This window comes from Colias philodice, chromosome 12 (genome assembly GCF_061535455.1).
Source record: "Colias philodice isolate Cphi_HAF_F1 chromosome 12, ilColPhil1 Martin Lab GWU primary, whole genome shotgun sequence".
Lineage (NCBI taxonomy): Eukaryota > Metazoa > Arthropoda > Insecta > Lepidoptera > Pieridae > Colias > Colias philodice.
In genome coordinates, this window is record NC_143097.1 from 4963663 (window position 1) to 4986180 (window position 22518).

At 32.6% G+C, this 22518-nt stretch overlaps 1 protein-coding gene across 2 annotated transcripts in view; it reads right to left on the bottom strand.

The window, feature by feature from the left end:
- Positions 1 to 18916, bottom strand: part of Shab (potassium voltage-gated channel shaker cognate b) — a 39088-nt gene extending 20172 nt beyond the window's left edge. For both annotated transcript variants that reach the window (XM_089701431.1, XM_089701430.1), the window contains exon 1: positions 18650 to 18916. The gene's annotated coding sequence lies outside the window, so the exon portion shown is untranslated. The remainder of the gene's footprint in view (positions 1 to 18649) is intronic.
- Positions 18917 to 22518: the final 3602 nt, after the last annotated feature.

Genomic DNA, 22518 nt, shown 5'->3' on the forward strand with positions numbered 1-22518 from the left:
TAGCACATGTTATCAATAACTTGTTGTTTATATAAGCCCGTGTGATATACATATTGGCCATTTGAACCACCACTGCACTGGGATAGACATTTAGAAAGATACAGAGCATAAAATAATCACTTTGAGTAGATAATTTGCCGTCACTTCAAGGCTTTATTTAGGCTTTAGGTAGAGCTATTTTTTTTTCATACATTTTAATTTTTTTTATAATACATATATTCTGACCACCTAATAGATACGTGAAAAATAGAAAGAAAACACGTAGTGCCTCTATAAGTCGGAAAATTTACATTCGTGAGTAATATGGTCGTGGATTTTGTATAACCGCATCGGTAACATATAAAACAATTTCAATAACTCTTCAAATCCAATATACCGCATCGCTATACAAAAATCATGCGACAAGGGCGAAAATCAAGTGTTTCAACCCTCTCCCTTTCAGAAACCAAGAAGTGATTTGACACAACATTAAATTTATTTATTTTAATAGTATTTTATGAATATACATATATAACTGTTTTTCATATGCCGGACATTTTTTTTGGATCGGTAGGGGAAAGAAACTTCCCTGACACACACACGGTCAGGCACACAACAAACAGGCAGATTGACGGGCATCGATGTATTAATAATAGAGTCCCGTTTACATTTCAGGTATGTAACCCTGTATCTAGTAAATTAGTATATATTTTTTTATCATAATAAAATTACATTATTTGGCATTTAAAAAAAAGGTTACAATTTGAGGTTCTTTTTCTATACACATGTTATTTTTAACCAAATCATTATTACATACTTAATTTGTTCATAAAAGAACACCATTTAAACCAATAAACATCGTATGAAATGTAGCCTTTTGAAATAAATCTTGGATAATGTTTTTATTCATGATCCAACATTATTTATGTGTGTTTTCAACAGCTATACAGATTGTTCAATGGCGATACTCTATAATGCATAAAACTTTAACTACCTACATTGTTTTCACGAAGCTCTTGCAGTTCGTGTTACACTAACATAATAAAACTCTAATCTAGTGTCTAATAAAATTTATTCAATTGTTTTAGTTAGTTATAGGTATGTAAAATGATGATAAGTAACACTAAAACTTCTTAGTTCTATTCATTTAAAACACAGTAGTGGGTATAATTTATATATTCGTAGTTGTACACCACTATTAAGTTCATTATAGTCGACATTTTCTAGTTTCTCCGTTTTTATTTGTGTTATTATCCATAAAGTTGTATTTATAATTTTCGACTCGAATCGACTAAACCAAACGTATACTTAAATAAGAAAAATTGAAAAAAACTCTATTAGAATTCCTTACTGTACATAATATATAGTATTTGTTTCTTGTAAAACCGTCCAAAATTGCTCTACTGTGGTCAACAAACGCCCTTATAAAAATTCATGGAATCAGCTTTATGCAAATGACTGGCAAGTCTCCAGAGCATTATATAATTTGTCCCCGACAGCAGGCAGTCTCCTGCCTTACATGTTCAACCTTCTGCCTCAGCTTATAATGTCAAAGCCTCTATAGGTACTAAAAATAAGAAAAGTGTATTTTATGTGAGATGTTTGACGCGAAAATAATTTCAATGTTGATGTTTCTTTTGATAATTAACTACAAAAAAATCATTGCCGACTACGTACGTATAGAAATAGTAAGTATACAATAATTCATCCACTCACGTTTAAGAATTCTTCTAAATAAGTATTTCGACACACGAAATCGATTTTAGACTTTGATAATATAATATTATGTTAATATCTCTGAATAACGATGAACTTTTGATCAATCTACAATCTGGTACCTATACTGAATATTGTAGTCCTGCTAATTCAAAAGTACGCATTACCGAACCCTAAGCTCTAAAATATGTTTTTGCAGTTGTTACCACTTGTTTATAAGCACTTCAATCTCATTTCTATATTTATATCCATCATTCGATACGAATTTTTAAGCTTCTAGTGGTCTCTCTTCGATTTATTGCTTGTGAATTTTCTGATTCATTCTCATTCGAGATAAAATTATATTTAGATCGTAGTTTAGAATAATGTTTATATAATGTGTCTGCCATGTTCGTGAGCATGTAGGTATATTTCACTATATCCGGGTTTTAGACTGTCACAAATAAATTACCACCAACAAAAAAATATTTATGTAATTTTAATACAATCAGATCAACCAAAAATAAAAAGGCTCACATTACATGAGGAAAATTATAAAAAAAAAACAAATATACAATGAAGAACACGTATTGAAAATTTACAAACCGCGTAACTATTTATGAAAAATGTTTTGATCCACGTTCGTGATACAAGACGGTAATGTTTATTTTTCTTTAACTAAAAAATATAAGGAATATCTAGTTATAAGCTGTTTAGAAAAGTTAAAAGTGAAAGTGAAAAAAAAACAAATAAAACTTTATTACCCACATTTTACATAACATTAATTTATTATTAGTAGGTATTTGAAATTAGACAAAGCTTTTACCTAAGAGGTATGACTTAATATATTTATTTGTCGAATAATTATTCATGATTGGTACATATTAAACGAATTTTAAGAACATAAACTAAAAAAATAACGTGTATAATGAAGTAATAAGCAGATATCTATTTATTTAGACATGTTCTCACTTCTCTATGAAACGACTTGTAGATAGGTACTTACCTACCTACATCCAGAACTATAAACAGTGTTGAAACATAACTGACATTAATGAAGCTACATCTTTCTGAAAACAGTGGATAATTATGAAGTCAATAACAATAAATGTTAGAAATCCCAGTTAATAGTTGTGTTGTGGCTTCAGTAATAAATTTTCATTAACGACTCATCTGTGATCACGCGCTAGCTGGGTAAAACATGAAACTGTATAACAACACTGATTTATAATGCAATATTGTTAAGTATTAAGCCAATACAAGCTTTTTATATCACCATTTTATTTTCTTTGATTCAAAGCGAAGTGGCCTTCCATAATAAGGAGTATATAATATGTTTATATTTTATGACGGGTACAAGGACATAGGATTTATGGCAACTTTTTAAAAAATATGTAAAATTTTAATAAATGTTTTAAACACAGTTTTAAACGTGTCATTAAATTCTCTTTGATGTTGAAAATCTTAAAGTTCAATATCTTTAACAAAGAAAATGGCAATTATAAGGTCCGTTCAGAAAGTAAATGCGGAAAATACGAGAGTATCGTCGGAAGTTATGCCGCTTGGCAGCTCGCCAGCTGCGCTGTCACAGCGTGATGTTAAACGGAAACTTTTCGCAGCATTTTACACTTCTTTTTGCCTTTTATTTCATTAGACACTGAACTTCACTTATCCAGTTTGGACTATTGGTATGTCAAACCAATATGCTCTTATAAACAATGAGCAATTAGCAAAAATGGCCGATAAAAAATTTCGCTCTCGGCTTTTTAAAAGAATGGTGGAACTCTATCTACTACTAAATAATTTTCAATATCTAAAAACTGAAAGAGGTCTAGAAGCCTGACCGCAAATGCGGGTTTCGCCTTTAGTTTAAAATTTGTCTTTAAATTTATTTCCCAAATGCTCTATTTATCACCGTTTTTGGAACTTTTGTTTATGATTTAATATCAGAATTATAAATAAAACTTATGCAATTAATACGAGAAGATATAAATTTCCGAATATTTCATATGTAATTGCTCATTTTAATATACCTACCTCAAGATGGAAATGAAATAAAATAAATAAATGAAAATGTTAACGAACCTTGTTTACTACTTTTTAATGATCTCTTACTTACGTTCGCGAGAGTCATCATAATTGAAAAAGAGGAATTTGCACGAGCACAATTTGTTTCAATAAATATCAAACTTCATGCGTCTTCACTTTCCTTTGTTTTCAAGTAAGATTGATATTCGTTTTACAGCTGAAAATAAGCTCAAATAATTTTACATTAACATGTTAACTAACAACATATTCTGTAAATACAACACCTAACTATTGCAATATACATACATCTTATATATATTTAAATAACATCAAACGTTTCTCGTCTAATATCCAAACCTATTAAGCTTAGTTAACGCACTGAAAGTAATTACGGTTGCAACATCATACCTAGGGAGCCAAGTTTACGCTTTGCATGTTATTAATAGCTTAGGACAGGTGATGTGTGGTCAGAAATATACGAGGAATGGACAAACCCAATCTGGGGGGTTGCCAGTCCGTCCTGCCAATTGGGTGAACATCGTCCTAATGGAACTGGGGCATCAACCTTGCTGCGTCGATTTGTATTTCACGAAAGTGGAAACATAAATTGTTGTTTTTATTTTTCTGCAAAAATACATAAAATATCTCAAAAACCGCTTAGACAGATACAAGAAAGATTCGACTCTGTCTCATTAGATTACATTTTCTGCCATTTAAAAAAGAGAAAGATATTTGCAAACATAAACTATACAATGTCAGTGGCTGTCGAGGAGTAAGCTGTTTTATTAGTGGCATATCTTCAAGGAACGTTTTTAAGCTCAAATAGCAGAAAGATGGAACATTTATAGCCCGCTGCGTAGGCGACCTTGCTCTTCAATGTTATTTTGGTCCTCGACTATATTTTATTTATTATTTGAGCTCACCGGAATGAGCCTGTAAATTAAGGTAACAAAAGATATTTAGGCAATTGCTCTATTTTCTGTAATACTAATAAGCTCAAATAGCAGAAAGATGGAACATTTATAGCCCGCTGCGTAGGCGACCTTGCTCTTCAATGTTATTTTGGTCCTCGACTATATTTTATTTATTATTTGAGCTCACCGGAATGAGCCTGTAAATTAAGGTAACAAAAGATATTTAGGCAATTGCTCTATTTTCTGTAATACTAATAGATACCCTAATTTCGATGTCTTTTATTAAAATTTCTTCTGCTCTTCCAATTTCAGCGCTTATAACGTTCGGAAACGCGATATTGAATAAAAAATGAGATTAAGAATTGATTACCTTCACTGATAGGTAAATAATTGATATACTTTATTTAGAAGTTAATTAAATCAAATAAATAATTATTTTATTAATATAAATAAAATATAAATAGAAAATGAATAATGGTAGATGGTTTACAAAAATTAATATTTGTTATTTTGTTAGATTGTCAGTTTAAATATTATATTATATATTAATATTTGTTATTTTGTTAGATTGTCAGTTTAAATATAATATTATATTATATATTTAAACTGACAATCTTTATAACGATTACGGACAATGAGTTTTCATTAACGGCAGACGACAAAAAAATATGCAGCAAAAAAATAAATAAATTATAAAAGCACATTATCATGTTTCTTTACGACTTCCCCGAATTGGCGTTTCATGCATTTTCAAAATAATACAGATCCATTTTTAGTCTTGGAGACAACAAAACCTGAAAAAGAAGAAGTCGTCCAAATAATGTTGGTTGGTAAAAATAAAACTAATTATTATTAACAGACAAGTACGTGACTTCGTTAAGAGGAAAAAGTAGGATGAAAGCCTGAGGCCTTTAGAACTAGGTCACGGCAGGGTAAAATACGATAAATGAGAAACGAGATTCGATATTTTTTTTTTTTTTTTTTTTTTTTTTATACAACAACCGACAAAGGAGCAGGCGGTGTACTGATGGAAATAATCACCGCCGCCCATGAACAATTGCAACGTTAGGTAACTTTGCGATTGTTTTGCCGGCCTTTGAGAGACGCGTAGGCTCTTTTTTTGAAGGCATCCATATCATAGGTAGATGGAAACACCGAAGATGGCAAGCTGTTCCATGGCACAATGTAAATAAAATTTATGTATATACAATTTTGAACGATGAAAAAACTGCTCGTTCATGTACAAGCTTTACTGGATCGGCTGCTTGCCAATGTATCGTAAATTGGCAGAATGAGTCGTAAATTCGACCATTATTGATAGTCATTAAATCGGGCACTTTATGACTTCAGCTTCAGTGTAATGACAGCAGCCCCTGCGAAAAGCTACGTGATCAGACCCAACCCTGTGTTATATATGTAAAAGTTGTTAGTTCAATGACCATTTGACGTTTATGGACATTTTCCTTTTGTAATAAAATAATAATTTATATTAAACTAGCTTTCCACCCGCAGCTTCGCCCGCACAGTCAAAGAAAAACCCGCATTGTTTCCGTTCCCGTGGGATTTCCGGGATAAAATCTATCCTATTTCCCGGGATAAAAAGCCTATGTCCTTTCTCGGGTATCAAAATATCTCTATACCAAATTTCATGCAAATTGGTTCAGTATAGTTAAGGCGTGATTGAGTAACAGACAGACAGACAGAGTTACTTTCGCATTTATAATATTAGTATGGATGTTTGGATCCACGTTCGTGATACAAGACGGTAATGTTTATTTTTCTTTAACTAAAAAATATAAGGAATATCTAGTTATAAGCTGTTTAGAAAAGTTAAAAGTGAAAGTGAAAAAAAAACAAATAAAACTTTATTACCCACATTTTACATAACATTAATTTATTATTAGTAGGTATTTGAAATTAGACAAAGCTTTTACCTAAGAGGTATGATTTAATATATTTATTTGTCGAATAATTATTATTCATGATATTTCGGTTGGTACATAATATTTTAAACGAATTTTAAGAACATAAACTAAAAAAATAACGTGTATCATCAGTTAACGCACTGAAGTAATAAGCAGATATCTATTTATTTAGACATGTTCTCTATGAAACGACTTGTAGATAGGTACTTACCTACCTACATCCAGAACTATAAACAGTGTTGAAACATAACTGACATTAATGAAGCTACATCTTTCTGAAAACAGTGGATAATTATGAAGTCAATAACAATAAATGTTAGAAATCCCAGTTAATAGTTGTGTTGTGGCTTCAGTAATAAATTTTCATTAACGACTCATCTGTGATCACGCGCTAGCTGGGTAAAACATGAAACTGTATAACAACACTGATTTATAATGCAATATTGTTAAGTATTAAGCCAATACAAGCTTTTTATATCACCATTTTATTTTCTTTGATTCAAAGCGAAGTGGCCTTCCATAATAAGGAGTATATAATATGTTTATATTTTATGACGGGTACAAGGACATAGGATTTATGGCAACTTTTTAAAAAATATGTAAAATTTTAATAAATGTTTTAAACACAGTTTTAAACGTGTCATTAAATTCTCTTTGATGTTGAAAATCTTAAAGTTCAATATCTTTAACAAAGAAAATGGCAATTATAAGGTCCGTTCAGAAAGTAAATGCGGAAAATACGAGAGTATCGTCGGAAGTTATGCCGCTTGGCAGCTCGCCAGCTGCGCTGTCACAGCGTGATGTTAAACGGAAACTTTTCGCAGCATTTTACACTTCTTTTTGCCTTTTATTTCATTAGACACTGAACTTCACTTATCCAGTTTGGACTATTGGTATGTCAAACCAATATGCTCTTATAAACAATGAGCAATTAGCAAAAATGGCCGATAAAAAATTTCGCTCTCGGCTTTTTAAAAGAATGGTGGAACTCTATCTACTACTAAATAATTTTCAATATCTAAAAACTGAAAGAGGTCTAGAAGCCTGACCGCAAATGCGGGTTTCGCCTTTAGTTTAAAATTTGTCTTTAAATTTATTTCCCAAATGCTCTATTTATCACCGTTTTTGGAACTTTTGTTTATGATTTAATATCAGAATTATAAATAAAACTTATGCAATTAATACGAGAAGATATAAATTTCCGAATATTTCATATGTAATTGCTCATTTTAATATACCTACCTCAAGATGGAAATGAAATAAAATAAATAAATGAAAATGTTAACGAACCTTGTTTACTACTTTTTAATGATCTCTTACTTACGTTCGCGAGAGTCATCATAATTGAAAAAGAGGAATTTGCACGAGCACAATTTGTTTCAATAAATATCAAACTTCATGCGTCTTCACTTTCCTTTGTTTTCAAGTAAGATTGATATTCGTTTTACAGCTGAAAATAAGCTCAAATAATTTTACATTAACATGTTAACTAACAACATATTCTGTAAATACAACACCTAACTATTGCAATATACATACATCTTATATATATTTAAATAACATCAAACGTTTCTCGTCTAATATCCAAACCTATTAAGCTTAGTTAACGCACTGAAAGTAATTACGGTTGCAACATCATACCTAGGGAGCCAAGTTTACGCTTTGCATGTTATTAATAGCTTAGGACAGGTGATGTGTGGTCAGAAATATACGAGGAATGGACAAACCCAATCTGGGGGGTTGCCAGTCCGTCCTGCCAATTGGGTGAACATCGTCCTAATGGAACTGGGGCATCAACCTTGCTGCGTCGATTTGTATTTCACGAAAGTGGAAACATAAATTGTTGTTTTTATTTTTCTGCAAAAATACATAAAATATCTCAAAAACCGCTTAGACAGATACAAGAAAGATTCGACTCTGTCTCATTAGACGACCGCTTATTCTTGAGAATACCAAAATTACATTTTCTGCCATTTAAAAAAGAGAAAGATATTTGCAAACATAAACTATACAATGTCAGTGGCTGTTTTATTAGTGGCAAAGCTTCAAGGAACGTTTTTAAGCTCAAATAGCAGAAAGATGGAACATTTATAGCCCGCTGCGTAGGCGGACCTTGCTCTTCAATGTTATTTTGGTCCTCGACTATATTTTATTTATTATTTGAGCTCACCGGAATGAGCCTGTAAATTAAGGTAACAAAAGATATTTAGGCAATTGCTCTATTTTCTGTAATACTAATAGATACCCTAATTTCGATGTCTTTTATTAAAATTTCTTCTGCTCTTCCAATTTCAGCGCTTACGTTCGGAAACGCGATATTGAATAAAAAATGAGATTAAGAATTGATTACCTTCACTGATAAGTAAATAATTGATATACTTTATTTAGAAGTTAATTAAATCAAATAAATAATTATTTTATTAATATAAATAAAATATAAATTATAGAAAATGAATAATGGTAGATGGTTTACAAAAATTAATATTTGTTATTTTGTTAGATTGTCAGTTTAAATATTATATTATATATTAATATTTGTTATTTTGTTAGATTGTCAGTTTAAATATAATATTATATTATATATTTAAACTGACAATCTAACAAAATATTAATTAAATTGACAATCTTTATAACGATTACGGACAATGAGTTTCCATTAACGGCAGACGACAAAAAAATATGCAGCAAAAAAATAAATAAATTATAAAAGCACATTATCATGTTTCTTTACGACTTCCCCGAATTGGCGTTTCATGCATTTTCAAAATAATACAGATCCATTTTTAGTCTTGGAGACAACAAAACCTGAAAAAGAAGAAGTCGTCCAAATAATGTTGATAAAAATAAAACTAATTATTATTAACAGACAAGTACGTGACTTCGTTAAGAGGAAAAAGTAGGATGAAAGCCTGAGGCCTTTAGAACTAGGTCACGGCAGGGTAAAATACGATAAATGAGAAACGATATTCGATATGCCGTCCTTGAGATGTTAGCAGACACATAGTCTATGCCGCAGTCATCAATCTGTGTCGCCGGTGTTGCATCATTGCATCTTCCCAGATATTGGAACCGATATCATATAGCGCGATCCAAATTTTTAAAAGTACGTCCGTAAAATTTTATCAGATGCCAAAACTGCCTAACTTGTGGCATCAGATTTATGACCATATATATTTTTGGCTCAGAATGTACCGACTAAATTTTCTTGCCGATTTAAGCATAGTAAATTTGAAAAATATGTGTGTTTAAATATATCAACTTTATATTAATCAACTTAGTGTCGATTTGAATTAAAAAAATGTTTTATTTAAAATGAGCGATAGTGAAGTACTTTATTATGGACAACTATTAAATAATTACTTGACAATTACGAAGAAAGGAAGAAAGAAAAACATTTATTATTAGTCTTATCTATTTTTTATACAAGCTCATAGTAGTAATCCTAAACATTTGATTCTTAGCTACCTTTCAGTGAACGTCTGGTGTTTACAATATTCTCTAGTTTTTATTTATTATCATATTTCCCAAAGCTATATCCTATCGTTTTAATATCAATATGTGTACAGTCGTGATTGTTATGCTATCTCATTTAATATGCTGATAAGCAGACGAGGTAAGCTAATGTCTACTTAACATAACTTGTAACTACAGCAAGCGTTTAACATTATCGATAATCTCCAAGTGCACAATATAAACATCATCTACGTCATTACACGATAACGGATAAAACAATATAATCGCCATATTGAGGGGAAATTGTATATCGTAGCTCACATTTTATTTACAAAATAAAAATAAAGAATAAACACCTTATACCTATACCTATTACCTTCAAAACAAGATTTCAAACAGTAACTGTGTCACAGAATACATAATAGTAGCTAAACGCTGACTGTGTCATACAACGTCAAGCTCTAGTTAAATTTAAAGCTAAGATTTAAAGTATAAAGTAAAATATTATTAATTTCTTATTGACAACTAGCTTTCCGCCCGCGGCTTCGCCCGCGTTTTCAAAGAAAAACCCGTTCCCGTAGGATTTCCGGGATAAAACCTATCCTATGTCCTTTCTCGGGTATCAAAATATCTCTGTACCAAATTTCATGCAAATTGGTTCAGTAGTTAAGGCGTGATTGAGTAACAGACAGACAGACAGACAGAGTTACTTTCGCATTTATAATATTAGTATGGATTGACAGGATTGATAAGATTAATAGATAAAGGATAAATACTATTAAAAGATTCTCTACGTGCCACGTTACCGTTTTAACGCACGGTTTATATTCGTAGCGAACCTGAGAAATGTTATGAAATGTTTTGATAACTGAAAATAGATGCTTATATTGCGATTACTGTAATAAAAAGCATGCTTATGAATGTAAATATTGATGAATACATGAGGAAACAGGAAAAGATTTAATAGCCCTATTATTTATAAACCATTAAGATGATAGAACCTTCTGTACTCGAATGATTAAAAATCTAACCTTGATATAATGCGTAGAGTAAACAATTTGGAGTTGGCACGCCGTCTCCTTGTGGAATGCTAACGAGAATGGCCCATTCCACGCTCGTATCGACGCTTATTCGGCCGTTTGATGAAGCTATTTACAGTTGTAATTAAACACGATACAGCTACTCTGAGGTGATTTTAATAATTGAAGCAGAAACTCACTGACAGATTTCAACTATGTAAGCGAAATATTTCATATTTCATTATACTTTTACTGAATTTGCGCCTTTAATTAGAAATAGCTATATAAGATAATCTAATCTAGATATAAGTGTATAATTTAAGGATTCCGTATCTTGATAATTCTCAATAGTCAATCAATAACTCAATATTATTTATAGAAATTGATGAGTAAGACTGAAACTGCATCAAAACCATTAGGATGGTTATATCCGAAAGAAGCAAACGAAAAAGATGTTTTGTAAAAGAATCGCAACAAATATTTAACTCGATGCCTAACCCCATCCTTTCCTATGGATACTTTTGAATAAGAAGATTAAGCGACCGTTACAAAAGGATGTTTTCCTTGCTGATGATAAATCTCCGATGCTCTAGACAAGCAGAACTTATTTCTGTTGAGTATATTTGTTTATTGTAGACTGTAGAGGGGATGTTTGTAATGTGGTGTGCGTGTCCATGACTCCGGCAATACAGGAAATCCTGGTGCAAGTTATGTGTATACATTTATTTAAACGATACCAATCTGTTAAAAACCCGCGATATGATTTAATTTTTAATTAATCAGAGATGGCGTGCCTAATTTAATAGAACTTGGATAAAAAATTTAATGAGGTACGAATTGTACAAAATTGTATAGCTACAAAATATGCTCTGTCCGTTTGAGAAACAAAAGTTATAGAACTTTTGATACGTATTCATAAAAGATAGACAATCTCTAATAACCTTTATCATTAGCTAGTTCAAGTAGTTTCTTATCAAATAATTTCTACACAATTTACGAGATTAATATTTTTTTTTGCATTATTAGCAAATTACAAACAAAAATTAAAGAATAACTACTGGCCAATGTAGTTGCAATCAAAGTTGACATCAAAATAATTTTTTAAATAAGTTTTATTTTTGTATATCGTCAAAATAGACAATGTTTTATGCATACTTAGTTTATATAATGTACTTATAATAATAATACTTCATATTGTTATAATTCTATTTAAAAAAAATATTTTATAATTTTTTTTTAATTCTTGGAAACGCTCTACATCCGGTACAAAGTAGAGCTTTTAGCATTTCCGGGTATTTTAAATCGTTTTCATACAAATATGCCAATCAGTCGGATTTATAACTGACAGAGTCACGTGAAAATCAAATATTTTTTTGTAAACGAAAAATCTGCTGTTATCTCAACGCAAAATTCCACAATGAACATTAAATTAAATTTGCTAAACATTACAAATTAGTTTCTCTTTTCCTGTTACTGTGACTATTTTAGAGCTAAAATGATTTTAATTTGGTTCTAAGTCCTATGTATGTTTAAGACAAAGCTATTGATAGTAAATCTTATATATAAAAATGAATCGCAAAATGTGTTGGTAAGCGCATAACTCGAGATCGGCTGAACCGATTTCGATAATTCTTTTTTTATTATATTCCTTGAAGTACGAGGATGGTTTTTATGTAGAGAAAACGTAAATATGTACCACGGGCGAAGCCGGGGCGGACCGCTAGTTTTAAATAAAACACTTAAGTTTACGTATACAATAATTGTGTCAGTTTGTTACTACAATATTTATAAAATACTAGCTTTCCACCCGCGGCTTCGCCCGCTTTGTCTAAAACATAATAAATTATATACTAAAACCTTCCTCTTGAGTCACTCTATCTATTAAAAAAACCGCATCAAAATCCGTTGCGTAGTTTTAAAGATTTAAGCATACATAGGGATATAGGGACAGAGAAAGCGACTTTGTTTTATACTATGTAGTGAAATGGCACGAACTAAAGTTCTACCGAGAAGAAAAAGCAACTAGTTCTGCACAAATTACATTTTATCTGGCTCCGAGGACCAAAGTTTTTATATAATCCTGAAATCCTATCACAACTTTCTGATATATAAACAAAAATTACATACTGTAGGTATAAGAAAATCTTGGTGAATATTTCAGAGCGCAACATCCATTTAATACCAAGTTAATACCTATGTGTAATGGCATTTTATCTCATTACATTTTGATTATTTAACACAGATTATGACGTATGACTTATGAATCAATTCACATGCTCTGAGAAACTTTTATGACGGTATTCGAACTCATTGTTAGATAATAAAGTACGTTTAAGAAAAATATACATCCACGTTTAGTGTAAACATGGTGTTAGGTGAGGGCAGCGATGAAAGGTTAATTAATGTTCTTCATATACACTGTGTATGACCCAATTATATCATCATTACCCTTTATGATTTATAACGATTATTTCAATAAAACCGCGGAAGTATTTTTTGAACTCAATATTATGTATAATTATGGAACTGAATAAATTGGTCTGAACTGTATGTTTTTTTTGCCTTTATATGAGATATTCTGAGATGTTTTATACTTATTGTGAGTAAACCCTTCAAATGATTGAACTACAGGGTTTGATCCTCTTCCGGGTCGTGTAGGAGAGATCGCTTTTAGCGACAAGACCGCCCGTTTTATAATAATTGTATTAATCAATTCATGTTTTGTAAAATATTTTGATATTATGAATCCTAGTAAGTTGTTCAGTTTTTTATTTCATAAAAATATGAAGAATACTATTTTGTAAAATGTCGGATAGTAGTCAAGTATTTCTGCAGTTTAAGAAGACGCCAAGTCGAGTAAATGGTGGAGTTAAATGGAATGAACCTATACTGGTTCATTCCATTTAATTTCCTGTTGCAAGGTTCAAAAAGGTAGTATTCTAGGCTGGCATATCAAGATCACCTGTTACCTGCCTGTTGCGAGCACGGCGGCGCGCCCTGCAAGCCAAAGCTCCCTTTGTTGTAGCCGCGCGATCAATATCCGCTCTGCTAACAACTTCACCACGTCAACGTGTTACCATATATGTATTATTAATTGTTAACTGATAATCAATTCATTAGCCATTATTTATAAATTTTGCATGCGACGCGGAAACATAGTAAGATTTATTGCTGGCTAATGTTTTTATAACTACATATTTATGAAAAAGTTTTCTGACTTTTGCACGCCTCATAAGCGAAGCGTTGAGGTGGGTACTACTGTCACTTCGCGCAAAACATCTGATTTTTCAAACTTAAAATGTCTTTATGTATCATACATTGCACTTGTAAGATAATACATACACACACATATTAAGAAAAAACACTATTTTTAACGTTCATGATATTTTTGATGTCATTTTTGTTATTTAAACTAGTTAAAAAACAGTTTAAAAAAGTTCTGTCTTGGACGTCCGTGTGTCTGTATGTGCGGATCCTTTTTCTTGTTAACACGATAGCGACCGAAATACTTTACTAATCGAGTCTTTTTTTTTCTCTTACGCTTGAGTATGCTCAGGAATAGAACCCTTTCATTTTTCAGGGTCTGATTTGATGTGGTTTAATTGTTATTAAATAAACAAAAATAATAATTAATAAATATTTATTAAAAAAAAATTATGAGGCGTGCACTTTTGGATTTTCCAAATTATTTAGTAATATGTGCCATTTAATTGAGCTATTTTGATCATATAAATAATATTCATATACCGTGCAGTTTATAAAGCACAGTCCTATCTGTCATAAACTTATTATTGAAATCGAATAATGACTGCATTTAACTACCCTCATGATAACATTTTAATTAATGCATAACATTTTTTCGTACTTAAAAAGCTTTTATGTTATATTACCCAGAGTATAATTAATATTGGAATAGAGTGTGTTTATGATTAAAATCTTTATTTTGACAGTCACGAATAGGTAGGTACTAACGAACCAACTACACAAAGAAAATAAAAACGACATGAATTGGCTTCAACCCTTTTAGTCCTATTTTTTATAATACCACGGAAACCTTTACAACTGCCGGGTCATGGCTACTGATAGTTGGATGCTATCCAGGTCTACTTTTTACTTGAATGAATTTAGTACACCTTTCGTGCTTTAACATTTTACTTCATTTTTAACTACGTTTTTATTCTACCTACTCGCAAATCCTACTATAATTTTAAATTACTCAAATTGTAAGGAATGTTAATATGTCTCTATTTTATAATTTTTGTATTTAAATGATAATGAATAAAAGCAAAGAAGCAAATATTACTGTATAAAAAAAATGTAACAGAAATTAACGAATGTAAAAGTTTATTCGATCGATACATTCAACGGTGTACCTTTGACACGAGTATAGACTGTAAGACACTGGATCAATAATATAGATAGAGTTCTCGTAACAGCAATAGACCCACTTTCGTGTTGCAGCACGCCAGACATACCTACCTACTTTTGTTCCCTTACATTCGTTATGCTCTAGAAATCTAGATCCAGAGTCGAAATACAATAGCGATACCTATAGGTACCTACCTACCTTGAAGGGCCTTGTAATTTTCCATACACTGAACACGTAAAAAATACTTATACAACAAAATTACATCAAAAATTGCTAAATTTTTCCTGAAAATGTTTTCTTCTCTAGCTTCGCGCAGCCGGCATATACCTACCGCTTCGCTAATTTCATTGTAATTTTGTCTTTTGGCGGGTTGCTTGTTATGGGTACCTTGGGGTATACACATAGAGTTTTAAGAATTCATTTCTATTTGAAAAAAAACTTCGTCTGGAATTTTTTAAGTATTTTTTACGTACTCAGTGTATGCAAAACTATGACCTCCTTTGAGCTTAGTATACCAACAGTGGGATATCCTGTATATATTTATATAATTTTTCTTCGACATTTATTTCCTCCCTATATTTGTAATCATAGGTAATTTATATTGCGATAAAAGAATTTCTCAAAAATGTTTCTTGTTTGAAAAGAATCAAACCAATTAAATATTAACATTTTATATTCTCTTTTTTTACTTTATAACTGTACATGACTGTTACGACAGATTAATTTACGTAAGCATAATACCTATAGTACCTAATAGTACTTGGAAATTGACGGAACTATTATAATAGTTTGATGAAATAATTGTTTTTAAAAAGTAATGACTGATGGATGACACTTATTTTATTGAATCTAGTGGGCATCTACTCCCGAAAAATGAAGGAGGAGAAAGGAATGCGTGGAATAGATATGAATAAATGGGATTATTTTTCCGACCCAAATATCGACCAATAGAATTGCACCATTCGACGTCACGTGGTACAACCTACATGGTATTATACTGATAATTTTTTGAAAATTTTCTCTGGTCGTTGACGTCAAACTGACAGGTTCAATTCAATTGTGAAATTATTGGCCGACATTTGGGACGGAAAAATAATCTCCCGAATACCACACGAGCTTCAAAATTATCTGGCATTTCCCTCAAGGTTCCCTGAAAACAAATAAAGTCGTCAAGATTTTCAGGAAAAATCACTCGCGCTTCGCGCTCGTGATTTTTTAACCTTGACTAAAAACTTGACTCCTTCATTTGTTTGCAACGAACCTATCGGAAAATACCCGATAATTTTGAAGCTCTTGTGGTATTATAAGTGATAATATACCTAGGTAACTAAATATGTATTATTATCTTGAAAGTGCCCAAAATGAGTACATATAACTCATTTTGGGTATATGTACTCATTTTGGGTTGGGCATTTCAATCTTAGGAATCACCGACTTCGAATTAATTTTATTAAATACTAGAGGTCCGCCCCGGCTTCGCCCGTGGTACATATTTCGCAATAAAAGGTAGCCTATGTCCTTTCTCGGGTATCAAAATATCTCCATACCAAATTTCATGCAAATTGTTTCAGTAGTTTAGGCGTGATTAAGTAACAGACAGACAGACAGAGTTACTTTCGCATTTATAATATTAGTATGGAAGTATGGATTCGAGACCTTAATATTATGATAGATAATGTATGTAGGTTTGTATATACAGTGCAGTTGTATTAGATAGGTTATATTATCTGCAAATTACGGTACACTTTTTTTTGACGTTTTCATTTTTTGTTCAGTTCGTGGTTACATTTCAGTTAGGTAAGTTTCTTAAGGTATAGTTAATTCAAATATAATGTTAAGTCATATCGTTTCTACCCGCATTACCCGACAAAAAACAGTAACCTCAGGATGATCATCAGATCTAGGCTAATTTCTGAATTGCCGCCTATAATAAAAGATTCTGTAATATATAAATGTACAGCGGAATTTGGGTCTTGTATAAGATGTAGCTTTTTAATTATATCCATTAAACTTATAAATATTTATTCACTTTATTATCATATCGCATGTAAAGAGACAATTTGGTGTCCAAATAAGTTAATAGTTGATTCTTACGTTGGCTCCTCCTTTAATATATGCATTGTTATGGACATCCAGATACCTAGCAGAGTATAAGTAACTACATAATATAACTTCTATTTTTTTTATATAAAAGAGCAAATAGTCTCATTACATATACAGAATTTGTTGAAAGAAGAACTCTCCACTCAATGATAAGTATTGTGGAACAATGTTTTCAAACTCAAACTGCACGATCACTTAATACGTTCTCAAAGCATCTAAAGTGCCATAGATCTACAAAGACAAAGAAAGCACTCATCACAGCATGCATGGGATCCTCTTATATTCAACTCGAGTGTAACGCGGCTTTTCCTCTTCAATCTCAGGAAGTATTTGTTTACTTCTTTTTTTTAAATAAATTAATACGTATTAAAATTACATAAACATATTTTAATTTACATAATTTGTATGAAATATATCCTATTTAATTTTTTTTTTTTTTTGTGTGGTGTCTCTCAATGTTAGCCAGAAGGGCTTCTACATTTTAACGCGGACGCGGGGGTGAACTGAAGGTTCACCCTGGTAGCGACATGCACAAGGGCGTCCCCCCTTGACGGGGACCACGAACCTCGGCTTGAGCTGTCGCTTGAGTGGAGGAGGCCAGAAGGGCCCTAATCGGACGGGATCCTATTTAAACAAACGAACGTATGAAGGTGTAGAGATGTAAGAATGTTTGTAAAACAATTTCTAAATGATGAAACTTGACAATTTAAAGAATAAAACAGACTAAGTAATAGGTAGGTAATAAATCAAATTCGTTCGGACTTTGCTGTGCAAAATGTACAAATATAATAACAAAAATATGGCTCCCGGCTCATTGATATAAAAAAGAATGTCGTCAGGTGGCTAAGTATTATTTTTGTCATGTAATGTCATTGTAGCACACCGTTTGTATTTTAAATAGTTTGTAAAAGTTAAATTAGCTGAACATACCATACCTATTGCCAAACCCCGAGTTTTCGTGTGTCGCTCCAACGAAAATAGGTCACTGACTGTCATGCACTTACACAAATCGATGCAATAGCACCGGTACTGCGTTTAGTTTATCTCGATTTAAGCTCTAATTGTTGCCACTAATTGCCTTCCTTTATCTTTTCTTATCAGTGCAATACTGCGCTAATCCGAAACATATATGCCAAAACTGTTATGAATGAAAATTATGTTTACCTCCCCGTGTGACCTTGAAGATGAGGGTAAAACGAGGAGGTGATGGCTGCTATCGATTTTGGAGACACGTGCACCACGGCGATCAGATGACCAAAAGGTCCCAGGTGTCCAGAGGTAATTCACTGTTTTACTCACACTCACACATGAATTTGATCCGACTTGCCGCGTCAAAGGGTTAAGAGCCAGCGACGGCTTTCGAATTTCGGACGCGATGTTTAAAGGGTTACGGGTATGTGACGGCGAGGCGCGCACGGCCACTGACTGGCAGAGAGCTTGCCGACTGCGCGGCTATTTGCGCCCGCTTGCCGCCCGCCCCGCACGCAACCGCCCAGAGCTTTCTCTGCGCAACGCAACAAAACAATCCCTGCGATTGAGAGCTTTTACGTTTCAATGCATGATAGTTACAGTATATTATACATGAATTATATATTACTTAATTAATAATCATAAGTTAAATATACCTTTAATACTCGTGATAAGAGATAATTCTAGCCGCTTGTTCAAGCTCTGTCCGGGCTGAGCGGGGTTGAAACAAAAAAAATGTGTGGCAGTGAGGATAAAAAATAAAAATTTAGCTTATACAAATAAGATGAAGAGTTTTTGAGAATACCCAAAATGACTTTGACAATGATATTTACAACGAAAGTAATCAACTTATACACAAACAAACCTCATAATGTAGACTAACTGATAACTGCATCTTCAAACGCTTTCAAATTATTTTTAACTTTTTAGTGAGCCTCTCCTAAGTCCACTCAACTTCTGAGTTGCCTTCAAATCCCCTAACCGTGGATATATCGCACAATCCACTTCTATCCTATCTCACCGACAATTTTTAACCGTAAACTGTCTTTCGGTATAATTTCAAGTAGGTACCTATGTAATCTGTAAAACCAAGGACAGTGCTTTGATCATGCAAAGTTTGATTTTTAGCTGCAGTTTTTAGCACGTCCCATACTCGTAAACTACATCAATACCAAGTTTTATAATTCAGAAGTGAAGTAGTTGTATAAATTATTAGCGGTCCGCCCCGGCTTCGCCCGTGGTACATATTTATGTTTTCTCTACATAAGAACCATCCTGGTACTTCAAGGAATATGATAAAAAAAGAATTATCGAAATCGGTCCACCCGTTCTCGAGTTATGCGCTTACCAACACATTTTGCGATTCATTTTTATATTATAGATTACTAGCGACCCGCCCCGGCTTCGCACGGGTGCAATGCTGATACTAAATACACTACAGAAAAATTGTGAACGTTGTATAGGTATAAAAATATAGCGGCCCGCTCCGGCCTCCGGCATCGCACGGGTATAAAATACATAGCCGGGCGGCCGCAAACGCTACGTCCTGCAATTTTTAAATCTGTAATATCTTCGAAAATATTCACTTAAATCATACGGTGTAAAGGGCCATATAGATCTATATTAAATGAACAATGTATCCATGGTATTTAATTGGTTAAGGATTAATGCTGTATTGGTTAAAATCGCTTCGAAAATTAGCCATTATTTGTGGTAAAAAGTAAATGACAAAAAAAAGTTATTGTGGGTTATCCATAAGAGATAGACATATACCATCGCGGACTTTTCTGTAGACCTTTTCAATGTGTATAATACTTAGTACATTATTTTGATAAAACTCGTAGGGTTCAGCCTGCGTTTGCAATGTAAGCGGAATAAATGTAATTTTTTACGACATCACATTAGAAACCTCAAAAATAACAGTACTTCTCCACTACTTAATGGATCTTATTATACATATAAATCTTCCTCTTGAATCACTCTATCTATTAAAAAAAACCGCATCAAAATCCGTTGCGTAGTTTCAAAGATTTAAGCGTACAAAGGGACATAGGGACATAGGGACAGGGAAAGCGACTTTGTTTTATACTATGTAGTGATATTATAGATCCCTTCTCTTAATTGTATTTATTACTAGCGGTCCGCCCCGGCTTCGCGCGTGGTACATGTTTATAAAATCGTTTTAGTCGGGTGACATGTTCAGAAACTTGTGTCACACCAAAACCTCACGAGCGCAATCGCAGGTATAACGAGAGAGAGACGGACCGATCTCCCGCGCCTCCTCTCATCTCGAGCGCTGCCACTGCATTATTAAACATCTCGATCGTAAACCTACTTTTTTTTTCATAAGAACCACCTCGTACTTCAAGGATTATATAAAAAAAAGAATTATCGAAATCGATCCACCCGTTCACGCGTGATGCCGTGACCAAGGAAAACGGGTTTCATTTTCATATATAAATAGATAATGCGGTAGGTATTTATGTATAGCACTTTTATAAGGTTCTATACAGGTTCTTTTCCACAGAGTACCTAAGTAATATAAGTTTAGGGGCCGATTTTTCAATCCCTGGTTAAAACTTATCCGTCCAACAAAGTAACACGATAATATCTATTAAAATGTCACCAGTAAACTGTCAATTGCGGGCAATAAGAAAACCTACATTTTGAAATGGTAGTTTTATACGTTACTAGCGACCCGCCCCGGCTTCGCACGGGTGCAATGCTAATACTAAATAGTAAATACACTACAGAAAAACTGTGAACGTTTGTATATGTATAAAAACATAGCAGCCCGCTCCGGCTTCTCACGGGTATAAAATATATAGCCGGGCGGGCGGCCGGTACCGCCGCAAACGCTACGTCCCGCAATTTTTAAATCTGTAATATCTTCGAAAATATTCAGGTGTAAAGGGCCATATAGATCTATATTAAATGAACAATGTATTCAAGGTATTTAATTGGTTAAGGATTAATGCTGTATTGGTTAAAATCGCATCGAAAATTAGCCATTATTTGTCGTAAAAAGTAAATGACAAAAAAAAGTTATTGTGGGTTATCCAAAAGAGATAGAAATATACCATCGCGGACTTTTCTGTAGACCTTTTCAATGTGTATAATACTTAGTACATTATTTTGATAAAACTCATAGGGTTCATCCTGCGTTTGCAATGTAAGCGGAAAAAATGTAATTTTTTACGACATCACATTAGAAACCTCAAAAATAACAGTACTTCTCCACTATTTAATGGATGTTATTATACATATAAACCTTCCTCTTGAATCACTCTATCTATTAAAAAAAACCGCATCAAAATCCGTTGCGTAGTTTCAAAGATTTAAGCGTACAAAGGGACATAGGGACATAGGGACAGGGAAAGCTACTTTGTTTTATACTATGTAGGTAGTGAGTAGTGATTCTACGAATAAGTTTTAACCAAGGATTAAAAATTAGCCATAAGGGTTATAATACGGCTTATAGAAACATTATCTCAATTGTTTTTCCATGACTATAACCATTGTCCACATTATATTTGTAGTCGCAAAGATAAATCCATGGAAGTCTGACGACCTGGTTTATATTACATTTATTTATTGTACAACTTTATGTGCAAATGTGGGAGAAATAGAAATAGCGATAAAATAATATTTAAAACTTTTTTATTAAATTATTTATAAACACCTTTAACCTAAATAGAGCTAATGGTGACATACCTTCCGTAACATTGAATTTTTCTCTACTTATAACTTTATTGAAATAAAAAAACATGCACACGCACAACCCCCCCCCCCCCCCTTCCCCGGTAATCATAGTTAAATAAACTTTCGCGCATCTCAGGGGTTATATTCCTAAATGAAAATGTTCTTACATTATTTGGAACCATACCACCAGAAAGAAAACTTTTACTCAACATATTACGTAATAATTATTATTCGTCTGATTACATACTTATTATTAGATACCTACTCCTCTACCCGCAAGCCGCAATTACCATAATATTATCCATTCATTACGGCACACCAGCTGTATACAGAAGATGTTCGTAAAATATAGGTTCAATATC